Genomic DNA, 18,492 nt, shown 5'->3' with positions numbered 1-18,492 from the left:
AGAAGAAAAGGAAAAAATTCCACTGATTGTTATACGTTCTTTCTTTTGATTTTGAGTTCAGGAATGAATTTTGATCTCTTGTAAGTTTAAATATTGTTCTATTTTCTTTACATAAAACTTGTATTTTTGGTTTGTAAAAGGTTCAATGTTCTTATTTCTTGTCATGCTGATATTCTGGACTTTCAGTGCCCCTTTGGCTTGTTATGTGAGATGTCGAGGACTAGTGCTGCTTTTTTTGGCAATTTTCGCCAGCAGCACTCACGAAACACGTCATGTTTTTGTTTTTCCCTACCCTTGGGGAGTACCCCCTGATAAGGCCCCAGGGCATTTTGGGATCTTTTCATTTTTTCGTTCTTAAAAAAAGTTTTTTTTTTCTTTCTTGTTCAATCCTTATATTGCTATCATATATATATATATATATATATATATATATATATATATATATATATATATATATATATATATATATATATATATATATATATATATATACACACACACACAGGGTGATCCGCTTTAACCGGCAAGACCTCTCTATTTTCGCGCAACCGTTAGTCCTAGATACATACTTCCAATTGCAAAAATTTTCAAAATCAGATGCAGAGTTTAATTATTGAAAGTTTGAAGCTAAAATACAACTGAGTAAAAAAATGCAAAATTTAACATTTTATCCGGGCCCTAGGTCCCCTAATTTGTATTTAAGGAAATAACCGCCATTAAAAATATTACAAACACAAAAAGTAGACTTTTGTGCGATTAAAAAATCAAGGAGATGTTCCAGCTTAAAGTTTTAAGGAACTATACTGAAGATGAGAGGAAACTTATCGCCATTTCAGAGGAATGACAGGCTGTCGAAGAAAAAAAAAATTCTATTTTTCACTGATTCAAAAATAAATGCAAATGTTGTGCCATGATACTCAAAAACACACTACAAAACTCGAAGAATTAGAAATCCACTCTATGCACACATATAATTTTAAACCCTTGTTAACTGCTATATTTTCCCCCAGAAAGCATTAGTGACGGCGAGTGTAAAATCGTGTAACTTACAAAATGCTGCGTTTCATATCTCGGTGATTATTGGCAGGGGTGCCCACAAGGGGGAATTATGGCGCAAGTTGCGCCATCAAAATTTTTTGGGGGGGATTTTTTTTTTTCCAGAACATTTTTTTCTTTAGAACATGAAATTCTTGAATTTTGGAAAGAAAAAATATTTAAACTTACTGAACAAGAAATAGATACATCAATAATACTTTTTTAACGTTCTCTTCAGGGCCGTCGCCAAGACGGGAAGGGGGGGGGTGCTACACCCCCCCAGTTTTTCAGAAGTGGGGCCGCCAATTTCATTTTAGCGATGATAACGAAAAAAGAGAAAGGGAAACTCTTTGCTGTTTTAAAAAATTAAAATGGTAATTATAAATGAACAATTAAAATAATAGTAACAAAAGTTATTTTTTCTGTAAAATTGGAATGGAAAATGTAATCTTAAAATACAATTTGGGAACATCCATGATTCTCTTTTATTAAGAGTCGCGGAAATGTACGCTTCAAACATTTTTATTAACCAAAAATAAAATAAAGTATTCAGTACCATACACTCTTCACTAGGCCGCAAAGTGGGTATGTCTGTCTAGTCGGAAACTATGGGCTCGGCTCAAAGTATTGTGCATAGAGTAAAATTAGCATAATGGGAGGGAGGAAAGGCGACAAAACTAACATGGTGCACGCCTTGTCTCTCGTCGGCCCTGGTTATACAAAATTATGCTTTATGGTTCTTCAGTTAAAAAAAAGAGAAAAAGAAAACATAAATAAATAGGACAGCTTCATTAGAAAAGCCCATAGGATAGGGTTCGCCGAAACATTCCTATATGTTTTTTTTTTGATGAAAAATATTGTACTGAAAATCATTGCTAAGTGGAGAAAAATGTTTGGGTCGCCGAAATAAATGCGAAATAGAGAGGAAAAAAAAAATAATAAAACAGTTAAATGCAAAGAGAGATTCAATGTATTGTAATGAATACTCACACCAAAAGTTCTAAATTTTTTGAATGTAAAAATCATAATTAAATCACAGCTTAATCAAGAGATGCAGGTGGCATATTTAATATAAAATGAAGTGGAATAGAGACCTAAAGTATCGCAGAAAATTACCACATCCGTTCAAAATATTAAAAGTCCTTTTTCCAAGGCCGCAAACGCTTGTATTGCAAGAAAACAAAAAATATTAGGGGGGGGAGGGATTGAAAGTTTTATTATGGAAAATCCAAGCAAATAATCGTGTTTGGCAAAGAAAAATTGGAAGAAAATATTACCACAATATGTTTATTAGTAATTAAAATTGACAATGAAGATAGGAGGGACGTAGCCAAACTGAAAGGAAGAGTAGGAAACTCCAAACCCTTCTTTTTACGTCCCCAAAGCTGGCCTGGAAGTGAGTTTTTAAAATTTAAATTTTGAAAAAAATCCCGGAAAAATTGTTCTCAAACCCCATTCTGTAGCCTAACGTCATTAAAGCTGGCTTACACCTGAGTATTTAGGACTGCAATTTCGAAAAACCATGAGAGTGCTCCCAACCTAACCTCCGAGAAATGCCCTCTCAATTAATCATTCATCCTCATTCAAGGTCGAATAAATTTCGTCTTTTGGACTTTAATTTAAAAAAAAACTCCCTGAGTTGTTCCGAAACTGTCGTCCTCCAAATATTACCGGAGATCCTCAAAAAATATCATTGTTAAGGTTTCAATTTAGAAAAATTTTCTGGGGAGAGATCTCCAAAACCTTTTACCCCTCTAACAGTATCAATAAATCGTCTACGATTACTTTAATTGAATTTCAATTTTGAAAATTTTCCAGGGGAGGACTCCGAATCTCTCCACCCATTAACGTTAACAAAAATCTAAAACAGCGGTTTCTACGGATCGAAATTTTTTTCGAGAGAATGCGTCTCTCTCTCTCTCTTTCTCGCCAACATCATCGAAAAATGTCTTAAATCTCGCTTTTAGTGCATCAATTACGAAACATTTCTGGTCACAAGCCCCTTCAAAACTCCCTCCCCCTTTCATTGAAGGTTGGCTTAAATTACGTTTCCGGAGCTTTGATTTCAAGAAACTGGCGGTGCACTAAATTTTAACAAAAATGTCTACAATCGCGTTTTTTACGACTTCAAAATTTAAAAAAATTTCGACGGGGGAGGGCGCATCTCTCATCCTCTTAATATCACCATAGATTGTATTAAAATGCATTTTTCGATCTATAATTTTCAAATTTTTCTCGGGGGAAAGCCCCCGGATCCCCCTTTACGTATCACAATCAGAAATAATTCACAATTGGGAATGCGTGCTTCAAGTTTGCATTTTGAAAAATTATAGAATGATGACCTCGAGTCTCTAACTCCCTTAACATCATCATAGATCGTCTAAAACTGTTTTTCAAATAACAGTCTTGAAAATTCCCGAGTGAGAGCCCCTGGACCCCTCTTCTGAACATCTTTACTAATAATAAAGCTCCAAGTCTCTCTGTCTGGATGTCTGTAGGATGTCTGTGACGCGCATGGCGCCTAGACTGTTAAGCCGATTTTCATGAAATTTGGCACAAAGTTAGTTTGTAGCATGGGAATGTGCACCTCGAAGCGCGATTTTTCGAAAATTCGATTTTGTTCTTTTTCTATTTCACTTTTAAGAACATTTTCTGGAGCAAAATTATTATAAGATGGACAAGTAAATTACGAAATTAGCATGACGTGGAATGGCAGAGCGAATGAACATAGCCAATTGGCGAGAAATTCGTCATCCATTATTTGTAACTATACAGGCGAACCGAATGACCTTTTAATTTTCAACTACGGGCAAAGCCGTGCGGGTACCACTAGTAATTAAATATAACGTACAATTGTGTTGGGAACTTAAATTTGGAAAAATTATCGCGCGGGAGATACTATCCTCTGGAACTCTTCTCCCTTCCTCCCAAACTTAAAATATAGTTTAAAACTGCGTTTTTATGTCTTCAAATTGCAAAATAATGCAAGAAGGTAGCCCTCCGACACCCCCTAATTCTGATTGAATATTATCCTAACGATTATTTATATTGCTAGTACTAAGGTCTAGTAATATGACTATCCCTGCTAAACCAGAAGCCAAATCTTCTCTCTCGGCACATTCGAACATGCGTTTGAAAAAATTAAGGGGCCGCAAAAAGCGTACCCCCCCCCCCCCCCCCAGTTTTTTTGAAATAGCGACAGCCCTGGTGCTCTTTCCAAAATTTAATGACCGTGTCTCTTTTTCAATGAAAGGAGCATCACAGAACGACATGGAGTTGGTGTCCATTTCAAAGTTGGATCAGAAGATTTGAACGCCAGAATGACATCCTCTTTATTATCAAGAGTCATCTAAAACTGCGTTTCTCGTCATGCAATTTTGAAAAATTTATAGGAGAGAGCCCCTGATTCCCCCCTCTTTCCTTAACACGATCAAAGACAAGCCTAGAATTGCGTTTTTGGAGTATCAATTTCAAAACATTACCGGGGAATGGCACCGAAATTCACCTTCCACTAACATTATCAAGAAATATCAAAAGTGTTTCTAAAGCTACAAGTTCGGAAATTTAAGTGGAACGACCCTTTCCCTCCTCCTCACTCTCGTCAACATTATTAAAAAGTCATCCTAAATTTGGTTTTTAGGGCTTCAATATCGAGAAAATTCCGGGAGAGCATTTGAAAACTCTTTTTCTTAACGTCACAAAGGTGGCTACAATTGCGATTTTAGAACTTCAATTTCAGAAAACTGCTTGTCTCCCAACCATATATAGCGTTTTCAAGACTTTAATTTTGAAAAATTTCCACGGGCGAGCCCTAAGATCTCTTCTTTCCGTAACATTACCACAGATAGTCTAAAACTGCGTTTTTAGAACTACAATTTTGAAAACAAAGGAAAGCCCTCCTTAACACAACGGTAGACTATTTATAATTGCGCTTTTAAAGTTTCAATATTGAAAAATTACCGGGAAGGGCCCACCTAACCTTTTATTTTTGTAACATCACCAGAGATCGTATAAAACTGGTTTTAAAATTACAATTTCAAAACTTATCTGGGGGGAAACTCCCCGGACCCCCTATTTAATTGACAATAAATTTCCCTTTCACGGTTCATGTTGTATACATCTAGTAATGACTCCATCCAAAGCCAGAAAGTCGTCCCTGTAATCATTCATACGTTTGAAAAAAAAAAAAAAAAAGATGTAGCAAAATTCATGGGTACCCAAAATTTGTTTACTTAAGGTCCACGTTTCAAAATTAGGGAAGGCAAGGCGGGTCAACAATCCAACAACATTTCAGTTCAAATGGTATTTGTTAGCGCTCCCCCCCCCCCCCACCCGTGAATTTGACTGGAAATTAAACACTCTAAAAACTGTTATGTTTAACCCAATTCGAAAGCGAGAAAAATTTTTGGGGGGGAATTTGCGCCATTGAGCTTTGGGGGGATGGGCACCCCTGAATTATTGGTCGTACTAATGTTAAGCTTTTTGTGTTGGAATCATTTTTCAATGTAGATTATTTCCTTAAATATGTTAGGGCACCTTGGGTCATCATAAAAAGTTAAATTTTGCGTTTCTTGACTCATTTTTATTATTGCTTCAAACATTCAATATTGTTACAAATTCTGTAAATAGTAATTATTGTAGTAACGTAACCTGTAAATAGTTTCCCGTAATGAATATACAACCCCTTTTTTCATTCGGCTAAAGTATACGACCCCTATTTTCTTTCTTTTCGTTGATAACGGTCAACGCATTTCGAGAAGCGTGTGGAATATTTGAGAAAATTCTTTTCGGTGTATTTAAGCCGTTAGCGATGGATAAACGGAGAGTTTCGATTGATATTTCGAACTGATAGCATTTTGCTCTGTTTATAGCGAGGCATTTCGCTGTGTTGTTTTCGTATTTGGAAGTAAATACGTGTGTAAACGATGAGTTTACGGTGTTGTGTGATAATTGCTGATGAATAATTTAGCAGTTGTTAACGGTTTCTCCTGTACATAGTGTAAATAAATTTCCTGTGTTTTTATCAAGAACTGTGTCTTCATTTCAAGAAAGTGGAAGTCGCACCGAATCCGTTACAATTGGCGCCCAACGTGGGGCTTCTTCTGGACTTTCTTGGAGTAAGTGTGACTTTGGACATTTTTTCATAAAGACTTTTTTTGAATTAGGACTTTATTTTTATGGTGATTACTCGCGCAATGGATGAGCAATTAAAACAACTTCTTGACGCAATCACCTCTGTGAAGAGTGATATGGCGGCTAATCAAGAACAATTAAAAAGTGACTTGACTGCAAGTTTTACAGCCAATCAAGAACAATTAAAAAGTGACTTGACTGCAAGTTTTACAGCTAATCAAGAACAATTAAAAAATGATATGGCAGCTAATCAAGAACAATTAAAAAATGATATGGCAGCTAATCAAGAACAATTAAAACATGATATGGCAGCTAATCAAGAACAATTAAAAAAATGATATGGCGGCTAATCAAAACCAATTGAAAAGTGATTTAACGGTGCTGAAAAATGACCTAGTTTCTAACCAAGAGGAAATTAAAAACGATCTTACTTCGGTAAAGACTGTGATAGAAAATAAATTTAATGAGATAGAGCATCGAGTTGATGCTATCGAAGAGAAATTTGAAGAAAAATTAAGTTCCGTGGAAGGCCGATGCAATGCTGTAGAAAATAAACTGGAAGAAGAAGATAGAAAATTTCATCAACTTAAAGAAGACATCTTTAAAGACCTGGAAAGGAGATTGGCGATCGCGGGAAGCAGCTCTGTACAGTTTGGCGCTCCCACATCGGTTGCTCGACCGTCCATTAAACTTGCCACATTTGATGGGAAAACTTCGTGGCAGGTTTACAAAACTCAATTCATGATAGTGGCGGAAGCGAACGGATGGGACTCTGCTACCAAGGCCTGTCATCTTGCAGCATCCCTGAGAGGTGACGCAGCGGACATTCTCCAGACCCTTCCGGACAGCCAGCGCCTGGATTTCGCCGCCCTCACATCTGCGTTGGAGCTTCGCTTCGGTGAGAAGTGCCAGAAAGATTTCAGCCGACTCCAGTTGAAGTCCCGTTTCCAGAAAACTGGGGAAACCCTGCAAGAGCTTGCGGCGGACATCGAGAGACTGTCTCATCTTGCTTTTTACGACTGCCCTGCGGATGTTCGAGACAACCTGGCACTCAACTACTACATCGACGGGGTTCGAGATCCGGAAATCCAGAAAGCTCTACGGATGGCGGATGTCAAAGACCTGAATTCTGCCGTTGTGTATGCGATGAGATACGAGGCCGCCCAAGAAGCAACCCATGTGGATCGCCATCTAATCCGGACTCAGGAAGCTGATGAGTCTGATTCCAGGTCGTCCCACCTCGCTGAACTTGAGAGACAACTCGGTGACTTGACAAGACATCTGAGCAGCATAACAGCCCAAAAGAAACAAGAGCAGAAGTGCTGGAAATGCGGTAGTGAAGGACACCTGCGAAGGAGTTGTCCGGCTCGCCAAGCTACGCGAGGGAAGGAAATCACCACCACTAGAGCTCTGCAGATTTCCTCTTCTAGTTTTGGCAGTGATGGACTTTTCATTTACGCACATGTAAATGGGAACCCCTGCAGACTGATTGTCGACACTGGAGCCAATGTGACAATCATTAGGACAGATGTGGCTCGTGAATTTGGATTGAAACTGCTGTGGACCTCGCCACGCGTAAGTCTCCAGACTGTGACAGGTGACAAAATTGAGATTGACGGTAAAGTGGACTTGGAAATAGTGTTTGGGAATGCCACCTACCATCATACGGCATTCGTCGCTAATATCACGGACCCCTTCATTCTCGGATTGGACTTTTTAAAGAAATATGACTTCACTCTCGACTTCAAGACTAATGAGCTGCACTCGATGAGAGAAGACATAGCTGTTTTCCCCGCAGAAAGTGATGTAAAATCCGCTCATCAAATAATAGCCCGAACAGATTTATCGATTCCCTCAAGGTCAGAATCATTAATACCTGGCTCCCTTGAAGAAAGCAATAGTTTTCGATTTGGACTCATTGAATACCCTAACCTAAGCAATAGCCTAAAAGGAGTACTGGTAGCATCTACGCTTGTGGACCTTTCTAAGGATGTAATTCCTGTGAGAGTCGCCAACGTGAGTGAAAGGCCAAGGAATATCCGAAAAGGTGAAGTGTCGGCAACTTGTACTCCAGTAAACTGCATCATTAGAAGAATCAATTCCCCTGAGACTGTGTCTTCTGAGTCCTTGACATCGAAGTTAATTGGGAGTGCACCCTTATCGAAAGATCAAAGAACTGCTGCGGAACAATTGGTGGATGACTTCAAGCATCTGTTTTCATCTACATCGGAGGATGTTGGCCGTACGAATTTAACGCAGCATAGGATCTACACTGGAGAACACCCCCTATTAAACAGCATCCAAGACGACTACCGTTTGCCAAGAAGGAAGAGGTCGAGACCCTCCTGAAAGAGATGCAGGAGAATGATGTCATCGAACCCTCGTCCAGTCCTTGGGCCTCTCCCATCGTCTTAGTCCGAAAGAAAGATGGCTCCACCAGATTTTGTGTCGATTACCGACGGCTGAATGAAATCACCAAGAAAGACAGTTACCCTCTTCCACGGATAGACGACACCTTGGACACTCTTTCCGGACACAAGTGGTTTTCGACCCTGGACTTGAAGAGCGGCTACTGGCAGGTTGAGATACACCCTGAGGACCGAGAGAAGACAGCGTTTACAACTGGACAAGGCTTATGGCAGTTTAAAGTGATGCCCTTCGGCCTCTGCAATGCACCAGCTACGTTCGAGCGTCTTATGGAGACAGTGTTAAGAGGACTCTCTTACGAATCCTGTCTGGTCTACTTAGACGATATCATCATCGTGGGACGCAGCTTCGAAGAACATCTGGCAAACCTTAGGAAGGTGCTGCAAAAGCTTAAGGAAGCCAATCTGAAGTTAAGCCCGTCCAAATGTAATTTGTTCCGCCGGGAAGTGAACTACCTTGGTCACATCATCTCTTCTGAGGGTGTACAAACCGATCCAGAGAAGGTATCTGCGGTCAGGAGTTGGAGTCGTCCCGAAAACATCCATCAGTTGCGAAGTTTCCTGGGGCTCTGCACGTACTACAGGAAGTTCGTGAAGGGTTTTTCCAACATTGCACGACCTTTGCATAAGCTGACGGAGAGCAAGCAAAAGTTTGAATGGTCCAAAGAATGCGAAGATCAGGGCTCGGAGTTGTCCTGGAATTCCTGGAATTCCTGATTTTTTTTTTCATGTCCTGGAATGTCCTTGAATGTTTAAAAATGTCCTGGAATTCCTGGAATTTCAAGCCTTTCTTTTTGTTGAATGAATAAAAAATAAAGTTTTCCCCGTTGAAAAAAAAAGCGTGAAAACTGCAATCCCATCGCCGGGCTGTATTCATTTGCCGTCAACCGTCTCCTCAGCTGATCACGTGGGCCATCTAGGTTCAGCGCATGCGCTGTGTGCGAAACGATTGTGCGCCTCTCGAGGATTGGAGGGTTCACGTTCACACCTTCGCCGCTGTAAAAATACTGGTAGAAATTTTTTTAGTTTTAAGTAAAACATGTATTTTTTTTAAACTGTTGCATGTACACTTATTTAACAATCAATAATTTATTTTCTAAGATTAAAAAAGCTGCCCACTTTTTCCGAAAATACGAAAACTTGAAAATTTTAATTTTTTATAAACCCTAAGGCTTTTTGGTTTTAGCATTTATTTCAAAAATGTTTTTTGCTTAATGATCACAATAATTATGTCGAAATATCTCTGCATTCATTTGCTTATATATTGGTTTGAACATTTTCTGTGATCTATTATGTAAACAATCTTAATTTCTTATCTTATGTTTTATAAAGGTTCAACATGCTCTAAAAATTTTAGTAATTTATAAAATGCTTATTCAATGCACAGTTTTGTTAAACATATTATCCTGAGTGCAAAAAAATATTATTTAAAAATTACTTTCTTAATAGAAAAAAATCCTTAGTGATTTTGCTAACATGGAAGCACAAAAAAGGACCATTCAGAAAAAACACTTCAAAGTTTTGCTTTTCCATTAAAACACATAGCGGGAATGAACTAAAATCATGCATAACCTTTTAAATAATTGAGCTAGATTGATATTTTTTCCGTGTGTTCAAAGCAATTTTAAAATCCATTAAAATTTTTTTGGGTCAAAAGGTCATTTTTGAGGTTATGTGACTCCTTAAAGCCCATTGCAATTATAGTTTTTTAGTTGGCAAATATCACTAGGTTCGTAATTTTTTTTCTAAAATTTTGGTCATAATTTTTTTTAAAATGTTAATTCAATTTCAAAAATTTATTTTGTTGGAAATTTCAATTTGAATTGTTTTTAATTTTTTTTTTTTTTTAAATATTGTTTTAGTACAATTGGGGATTTCCCTGAAATTTTCATTTACTAATATTGTTCCGGCAAAGGCAAGCTTAAATTTTCCTTCCTTTGTGATTCATGTTTATTCCTCATCTTTGGGTTACAAAAAGCCTGGTTATAACATTTGAATAATTTATGGAAATTTATTAATCTTTGGAGAACATATAAATACATAACATTTGGAATATTCTGCTTGTGTATCCTACTTTTTCAATTCACAGTAAAGCTCAGTGATGTTTTTAAGAGGTAAGTTGCTAGATTGTTCATTTTGTTGGTCCTTATTTCATCAAGATCTTTGTAAAGTTGTTAATGAATTTAAAAAATCAAGAGAATTGCTTCTCATTAAAAATGTATTAATATATAATATGTTCATGAGTGTATAATGTATATATGTAACAATGTTTCAACAAACATCTAAACTAAAATGTGTTGCTATCATAATTATTTAGAAAATAGTTTGACATCTCATGAAAAGAGTATTTTTTGAAATTTACATGCAAGTTGATATTACTTTAGCTGATAACTTTTTTCTTCTTTTTTTGAGAACTGTTAAAAATACTGAATTTTCATGGGTCTAGCAGCTGCAGTTGCTAGTTTTATTTCATTGTTTATGTCAAGGGTTCCCAATCTTTGCTGCGGCACCCTGGGATTCCCTAGGAGAAGACGAAGTGTCCATGGTATCACTAAATCTGCATGTAACACATAGAGTAGGGTGCTAGGAGGAAATTCTAATTCCTCATAGTACCCTCTAATTCCTCATATAGGGGTACCAGAAATCGGAAGAATTTGCGAACCCCTGGTTTATTTTCCTTCTAAATTCATCTTATGGCCTTATCTGCTAGCTGGAGATCATAGTTTTCATTTTATAGTGATGAAAATTAGTAGATATACTTATTGCTGGGACTAAGCAGTACTGCCAGTGTTTCCTGGATAAATAATTAAGTAAATAAACAGATTGAATTAACCATTTATTCTTCTGTGCCATAATAGTTATATATTGTAGGTTCCGCTTGCTCCGAAAGTAATCTGTAAAGTCATGAATGATGTCCTGGAATTGTCCTGGAATTTTATTAAAATTATGTCCTGGAATTTTTAAATTTGAACTCCTACCCCTGGAAGATGCATTTCTACGACTGAAGGAGGCTTTAACATCAACGCCTATCCTCAGCCTGAAAAATCCTTCATCCTGGACACTGATGCGAGCAACGAGGGAATTGGAGCTGTTTTATCCCAAGAAATTGACGGAAATGAACATGTCATCGCTTACTGGAGCAAATGCTTATCAAAGTCGGAGCGAAATTACTGCGTCACCAGAAAGGAGTTACTGGCCATAGTGAAAGCTGTAGAACACTTCCATCATTACCTCTACGGCCGAAAATTTCTGCTTCGGACAGATCATGCCTCGTTAACTTGGCTTTTGAACTTCAAGAATCCAGAAGGCCAGATAGCCAGATGGATACAGCGGCTCCAGGAATATGACATGGAGATCAAGCATCGAAAAGGGTTATCTCACGGTAATGCTGACGCTTTATCAAGGAGACCCTGTCCTGAGAACTGCCACTATTGTTCCCGAATCGAGAAACAGTATGGAACGACTAGCCCTACCGCCTATCAGGTGACAGTGACTCCAACATCATCAGAACCTGATCCATGGAGTGATGACCAAGTTCGAAAAGATCAACTTGAAGACCCCGACATAAAACCAATTTTAGAGTTCATGGAAAGTGACAGTCGACGCCCTAGCTGGCAGGACGTTTCCATCTTCAGTCCTGCAACAAAAAGATACTGGGCTTTATGGAACTCACTCCATTTACGGAACGGCGTGCTACACCGGAAATGGGAATCTGATGACGGCAAGACATCTAGGTGGCAGTTACTACTTCCTCGATCCAGGATTTCAGATGTTCTGAAAGAAATACATAGTAGTGCGACTGGAGGACATTTTGGTGTCTTGAAAACTCTCAATAAAGTTCGGGAGCGCTTCTTCTGGAGCAAGGCGAAGGATGACGTGGAGAAGTGGTGCCATTCTTGTGACGCCTGTGCTGCTCGTAAAGGACCGAAGAAGAGAAGCAGAGGGAAGCTACATCTGTACAACGTTGGAGCTCCTTTCGAACGAATTGGGATCGACATCCTGGGTCCTCTACCAAGAACTGCTGATGGGAACAAATACATTCTTGTTTCCATCGACTACTTCACCAAATGGCCGGAAGCATATCCCATTCCAGATCAAGAGGCTACTACCGTAGCAGAGACTCTAGTCCAACATTGGATCTCGAGATATGGAACACCTTTGCAGATTCATTCCGACCAAGGGAGGAATTTCATCTCTGCTGTTTTTAAGGGCCTATGTCAAATTCTCGGAATTGAGAAAACTAGGACAACACCACTACACCCACAATCGGACGGCATGGTGGAGAGATTTAACCGCACAATCCTGAATAATCTCTCACTTATGGTCTCCAGAAATCAACAGGATTGGGACAAGAAGCTGCCTTTGTTCCTGCTGGCCTACCGCAGTGCTGTCCACGAGACTACCGGATATGCCCCATCTCAGATGCTCTTCGGACGAGAGCTTCGGCTACCTTGTGATCTCGTCTTCGGTCGTCCTCCGGATGCGCCTTCATCGCCTGAGGAGTACATCCAGGATCTCCAGGCCCGGTTGGAAGACGTTCATAACTTCGCACGAGAGCGAATCAACATCGCGGCGGAGAAGATAAAGACCCGATACGACACAAGGTCTACTGGACATGAATTCAACGAAGGCGACAAGGTTTGGTTGTGGAATCCCATCTGACGGAAAGGTCTTTCACCCAAATTGCAGTCGCATTGGGATGGACCCTACAAAGTCCTTAACCGACTAAATGACGTCGTAGTGAGGATCCAAAAATCACCTAATGCAAAACCTAGGGTCGTACATTATGATCGGTTAGCCCCATACTATGGCCATAGTTCATGAGTATTACGTAAACAACCATGGTTGATAACATAAAAGTTGTAGATAATTTTTTGCTTTTAATGTTTAGTAATATTTCTTGTTATTATTGTGTTTTCTGTATCTGTTAGTTATTAATTAATGTGTATATTTGTAAACTTGTGATAGAAGTTTGGCACCCTTTCTGGGGATTGTACTGCCCGGGACGTGCAGTCCTTAGGAAGGGGGCAATGTTACAAATTCTGTAAATAGTAATTATTGTAGTAACGTAACCTGTAAATAGTTTCCCGTAATGAATATACAACCCCTTTTTTCATTCGGCTAAAGTATACGACCCCTATTTTCTTTCTTTTCGTTGATAACGGTCAACGCATTTCGAGAAGCGTGTGGAATATTTGAGAAAATTCTTTTCGGTGTATTTAAGCCGTTAGCGATGGATAAACGGAGAGTTTCGATTGATATTTCGAACTGATAGCATTTTGCTCTGTTTATAGCGAGGCATTTCGCTGTGTTGTTTTCGTATTTGGAAGTAAATACGTGTGTAAACGATGAGTTTACGGTGTTGTGTGATAATTGCTGATGAATAATTTAGCAGTTGTTAACGGTTTCTCCTGTACATAGTGTAAATAAATTTCCTGTGTTTTTATCAAGAACTGTGTCTTCATTTCAAGAAAGTGGAAGTCGCACCGAATCCGTTACAATATCTTAACTCTGCATCTGATTTTGAAAATTTTCGAAATTGGAAGGTGAATCTAGGACTAACAGTTGCGAAAATAGAGGTCTTGCAGGATAAACCTGAATATATATATATATATATATATATATATATATATATATATATATATATATATATATATATATATACACACACAGTAGACCCTCGTTTTTCGCGGGTTTATTTTACGCGGTTTCGATTATACACGGTTTAAGATTTGACACCTTTATTTTATGCGGATGAGTTTTGTTTTTACGCGGATGCGGCAATGCAATAAAATTTTCCCCTCTTTCAAAATCCAAACTCCTAAAGGTTGCAGATTACGCGTAATCAACTGCGTTTTGGCGTGCTAATAATCGAGCTTGGGCTACCGGAGAGATTTTATGCGCTGGGTTTCAGAACTCTTTCCAGAAGTAAAGTTATTAAACTCACACAGTTCAGAACCTGCTGGAAGAAGAGCTTTTAGCAGTGACAAAGGAGACCAAAACCAACGAGGATACCAACGTCGGTGACACGCAACCAAAAACATTCACAGTGAAAATTTTGAGCCATTCCTAGTCAATAGAAATGATCTTTCTGATTTGTTAGTGAAGGAAGAATCTATCATGGAAATGACGCAAGTGATCTGCCAAAAGACTGCCAAAGCCGGCTCCTCTTTATAAACAGAACACGAAATTAATTTATGTTTTCTTTATACATGTTGTGCATTAAAGTCAATATAAGTACACATTATACTTATTATACAACTAGTCATCCCTAGAATGAATTATTTTGTTATCTACGGAACCAAACCCCTATTTTAACACTAGTATTTGGTCTCAATTTACTCGGTTTCGATTTATGCGGCATTACCGTGGAACGTAACCACCGCGTAAAACGAGGGTCTACTGTATATATATTGTCCGTTTTTCACAAGAAGGCACTTTACTCCTACTTCGTCACGTGGTATCAGTTGATTCTATTTCGCTGTTTTCGGCAGAAGGTTTATTCGGATCATAGTATTTTGTTGTAAAAGCAGCAATTTTTAAAATGTAAGAATAACCAAAATGACAACTAAAAGGTGAAGCAAGGAATGTAAAGGACGCTAATATTTTTTTGCACATTAAAATGCACGCCCAAGTAAAAGTTGTCTGGTTGTCTCATTTAGAAGCGCGTGGATATGTTTACCGATCAGCCCCGCGTAAAATGGAACTCTGCGTTCGAGGAGGCGTGGCGAAATGCCTTCTCGTGAAAAACGGACATTATATGAACAGAGATATACAGTTACAACGAATACTAATACAACAAAATATCCGTTTCGACGGATAAAATAACTGATATAAATTCAACGGATCAAATAAAAAATAAATTCAATCCCGATTTTAACTATCCATTATATTGTTTGAATTCCAGAACAACGAAGTTCCCGTTACAACAAACCAAATTTGCGGGCCCTTGAAGTTTGTTCACGTCGTAACGGGATTTCACTGTATATGTGTAGGTGTGGGAAACTTTATTATACAATAGTGCTTATTTAGTTTTCGCTGGAAATAAAGCACGAAAGAAACGTCAAACTCTAACATTTTCTTGTTGTTAGTGTGGAATCCAAAACGAGTTTGTTCTAACAACCTCAAAAACTCATTTCTGCAGATATCATGCTTTACCTTCCCTAAGGAGAATGCATTCTATGCATTTTTAATTTTAAAGACAAAAATCTATACTATTGATTTCTGTGCGTATGTCTCTAAGCCCTATCTCCTTCGTACTGGCCACGTCTACCAGGTCAATACTGATATCGGCAGAGCCGATTTGATCAGAAGGGGTGGTTTCCTTCAGTCAAAAGTACTACCTTTAGTCATTGAAATGGATAGAATGAGCAAAAGGAAAAAAAAAAAAACATGGACTCAGAAAATACTTTTATTTTCCCAACAGTTTTTTTTTAGTTTTTTAAAATGTCCGATTATTCAAACAAGGCGTGGTCTTGATGACGTCATAAATGATGAACTTGGCGGCATCTTTTTACTGTGTTCGCTGCGTTTCCACGTTATGATAATCAAGCATCGAATTAAAATTGCGCTCTGCGCTTGTTATCAACCATATCGTTGCCAATGCACGTAAGTAATTAAAGATGCGAATTAAATATTTTGTTCTGTGAATGGCAACATTGAATGGCATTTCATCATTTATGATGTCATACGACTGCATACGACAGAAGTGTAAACAATGAAAGCGCACCGATTTAAGTAATTTTTTTTTAAATATTAAACTTAAATAAATTATTTAAAAAATGGTCAGATCGTATGTTTCTAAGCATGCTCTTCCAGAAAAAATACTTTTAAAATTTTGGAAACGACCCCATTATTTTTAATACTACCAACTTCTTCAGCACTGTTTTTTTTTTTTTTTTTCAAAGTAAATAGTTAATTGTTTATTTTTGAGTCACAAGTTTTTTTTCTCTCTTTTCTTGATTCTTCCAAATTATTTTCAAAATTTCATCTAATCTCTTTGAGCCAATTTTTATTTTTTTGTCAATTACGTTTACTAGAGATGAAAATTATTTTTAAAAAATTGTTGGGTTGCCTGTGGTCACAAGGCTAATTGAGGAGCACTGTTGAATTAAATTGAATTTTTAATCCAAACACTTTTATTTTTCATGAAAATTATAAGGTTATTGTGACATCAACCATCTGCTTCCCTCCTCAAAAAAAAAGGGGGTAGCGTTCCCTTTAATGTTTTTCCCACCTATAGCACTGGTTTGTGGTTTATCAGGTTGGTGATGAAAGCGAACTCTTATTGAACAAATCAAGATGTAACTGTTGGATCAATAATCAGACAAAATAATTTTCTATACAAGTGAAAAAAGTAGATGAAAATGAAATAACCCGTGTGTTTGTTTGCGTTTTTTTTTTTTCTTTCTCTTTCGCGTGCTCTATGTACGTTCCTCTGATATCACCGCACGGCACAACACGTTAATCCATACTCTAATGAATGCTGTCACGACGATTTATGTTTAAATGCTTCTTTTCGGGATTATTTGCAAATCATGCGCAACGAGCAAGGAAATGACCATAAATAAGCCGCGGCGTCGTTTGTTTATGGTTTCGAAATCGTAGATAGGCGAAACCGCCTACGATGGCAACCCCCAACGATCGTTTGTCGCGACGATCAGAGTTCGTAGTTATGCAGCTATTACACTCCGGTTTATTTGGCCTTACAGTTTGTTCTGAATTATAATTGACCTCTAAAGTGATAATAAGGTTAATGTGAAAGTTTCCGTTCAGTCTCCGTCACACTTATTTGCAATGAAAGCCATCTCAGATTATTTGTACGGTCACAGAGCCAAGTACCGTGAAATTCACGACAAGAAAGAAAGCGCACGAAAACGCAGTCAATCAACGGACTATCACTTGTTGCCAGGTAAATGAACAAAATATTTATTTTCCTTTAAAATTACTTAAAAATTTGGCCATATTTTTATACTTTGCCATTAACTTCAGTTTTCTTTTCGTGATCGTACCGAAATATTTTTGATTTTCACTTTTGATTAAATATTTTTAAAATATTAATGCGTGTTTTAGTTTTAATCTCGATTGGTTTTCAGCGACAATTTATTAGAAACAACTGAGTAAAAGGTTCACTGGTTAAATATTTTCAGTACTTTTACAATTTTAAATAATTGTTTTGGTCTGGTCGAGGGTTTTTGTTTTTACCTCGATAATATTTTAAGACAACATCATAGTCGATAATTTAAATTACGCTTAGAGTACGTACGCAATATTAGATACTTGAGACGAAAAATATGTAATGGAAAAATAACTTATGAATTCTCAATGCCGAATGTTATTTTTAATCCGCAATGCTGACTCATTTGTAATGACACGCTCTATGAAGAAAACCCAACCAGCAGGTGTGTTAGCAGTTTCTTTGCCCTGTTTTCTTTTTCATGCTGTTTTCCTCTCTAGGTTAGTGAGCCGCATTAAAAACTTTGTTATTGGTTCGATTCTTCCTTCGGCGAGTGGGAGTTGAAAACGTTCGTTTTCTCAGAAATATTTATTTATCCCCTCATATTTTAACTTGACTCTTTAACCTTCTTTATAATTTATTTATTCGTCATTTATGTTAATCTTTTTTTCCCACCTGTTATAACGTCAATTATCATTGTTTAATATTGACATTTTCTAAATTATGTTTAAAGACTGCATGGTTTGGTTTTTAAAATTTCTTTTCATTTGAAATATGCATTTAGGTAGGTATTAAATTATTTGAGTATTTTGAAACAAAGAAATGTTTACCCTTTATTTTTCTTCTTAAACATGCATTTTTTTTTATTGATAAGTAGAATACCTAAGAATTTTGACTTGTTAATCTTTTTAAACCATTTCATTACTAAGTTACGCATATTTT

General features: G+C 37.5%; 1 protein-coding gene across 2 annotated transcripts in view; it reads left to right on the top strand.

The window, feature by feature from the left end:
- Positions 1 to 18,492, top strand: part of LOC129232658 (oxysterol-binding protein-related protein 2-like) — a 141,793-nt gene that overhangs the window by 103,420 nt on the left and 19,881 nt on the right. The window lies entirely within an intron of this gene.

This window comes from Uloborus diversus, chromosome 1 (genome assembly GCF_026930045.1).
Source record: "Uloborus diversus isolate 005 chromosome 1, Udiv.v.3.1, whole genome shotgun sequence".
NCBI classification, from domain to species: domain Eukaryota; kingdom Metazoa; phylum Arthropoda; class Arachnida; order Araneae; family Uloboridae; genus Uloborus; species Uloborus diversus.
The sequence above is the reverse complement of the archived record's forward strand: the minus strand, read 5'-3'. Positions and strand labels throughout refer to the sequence as shown.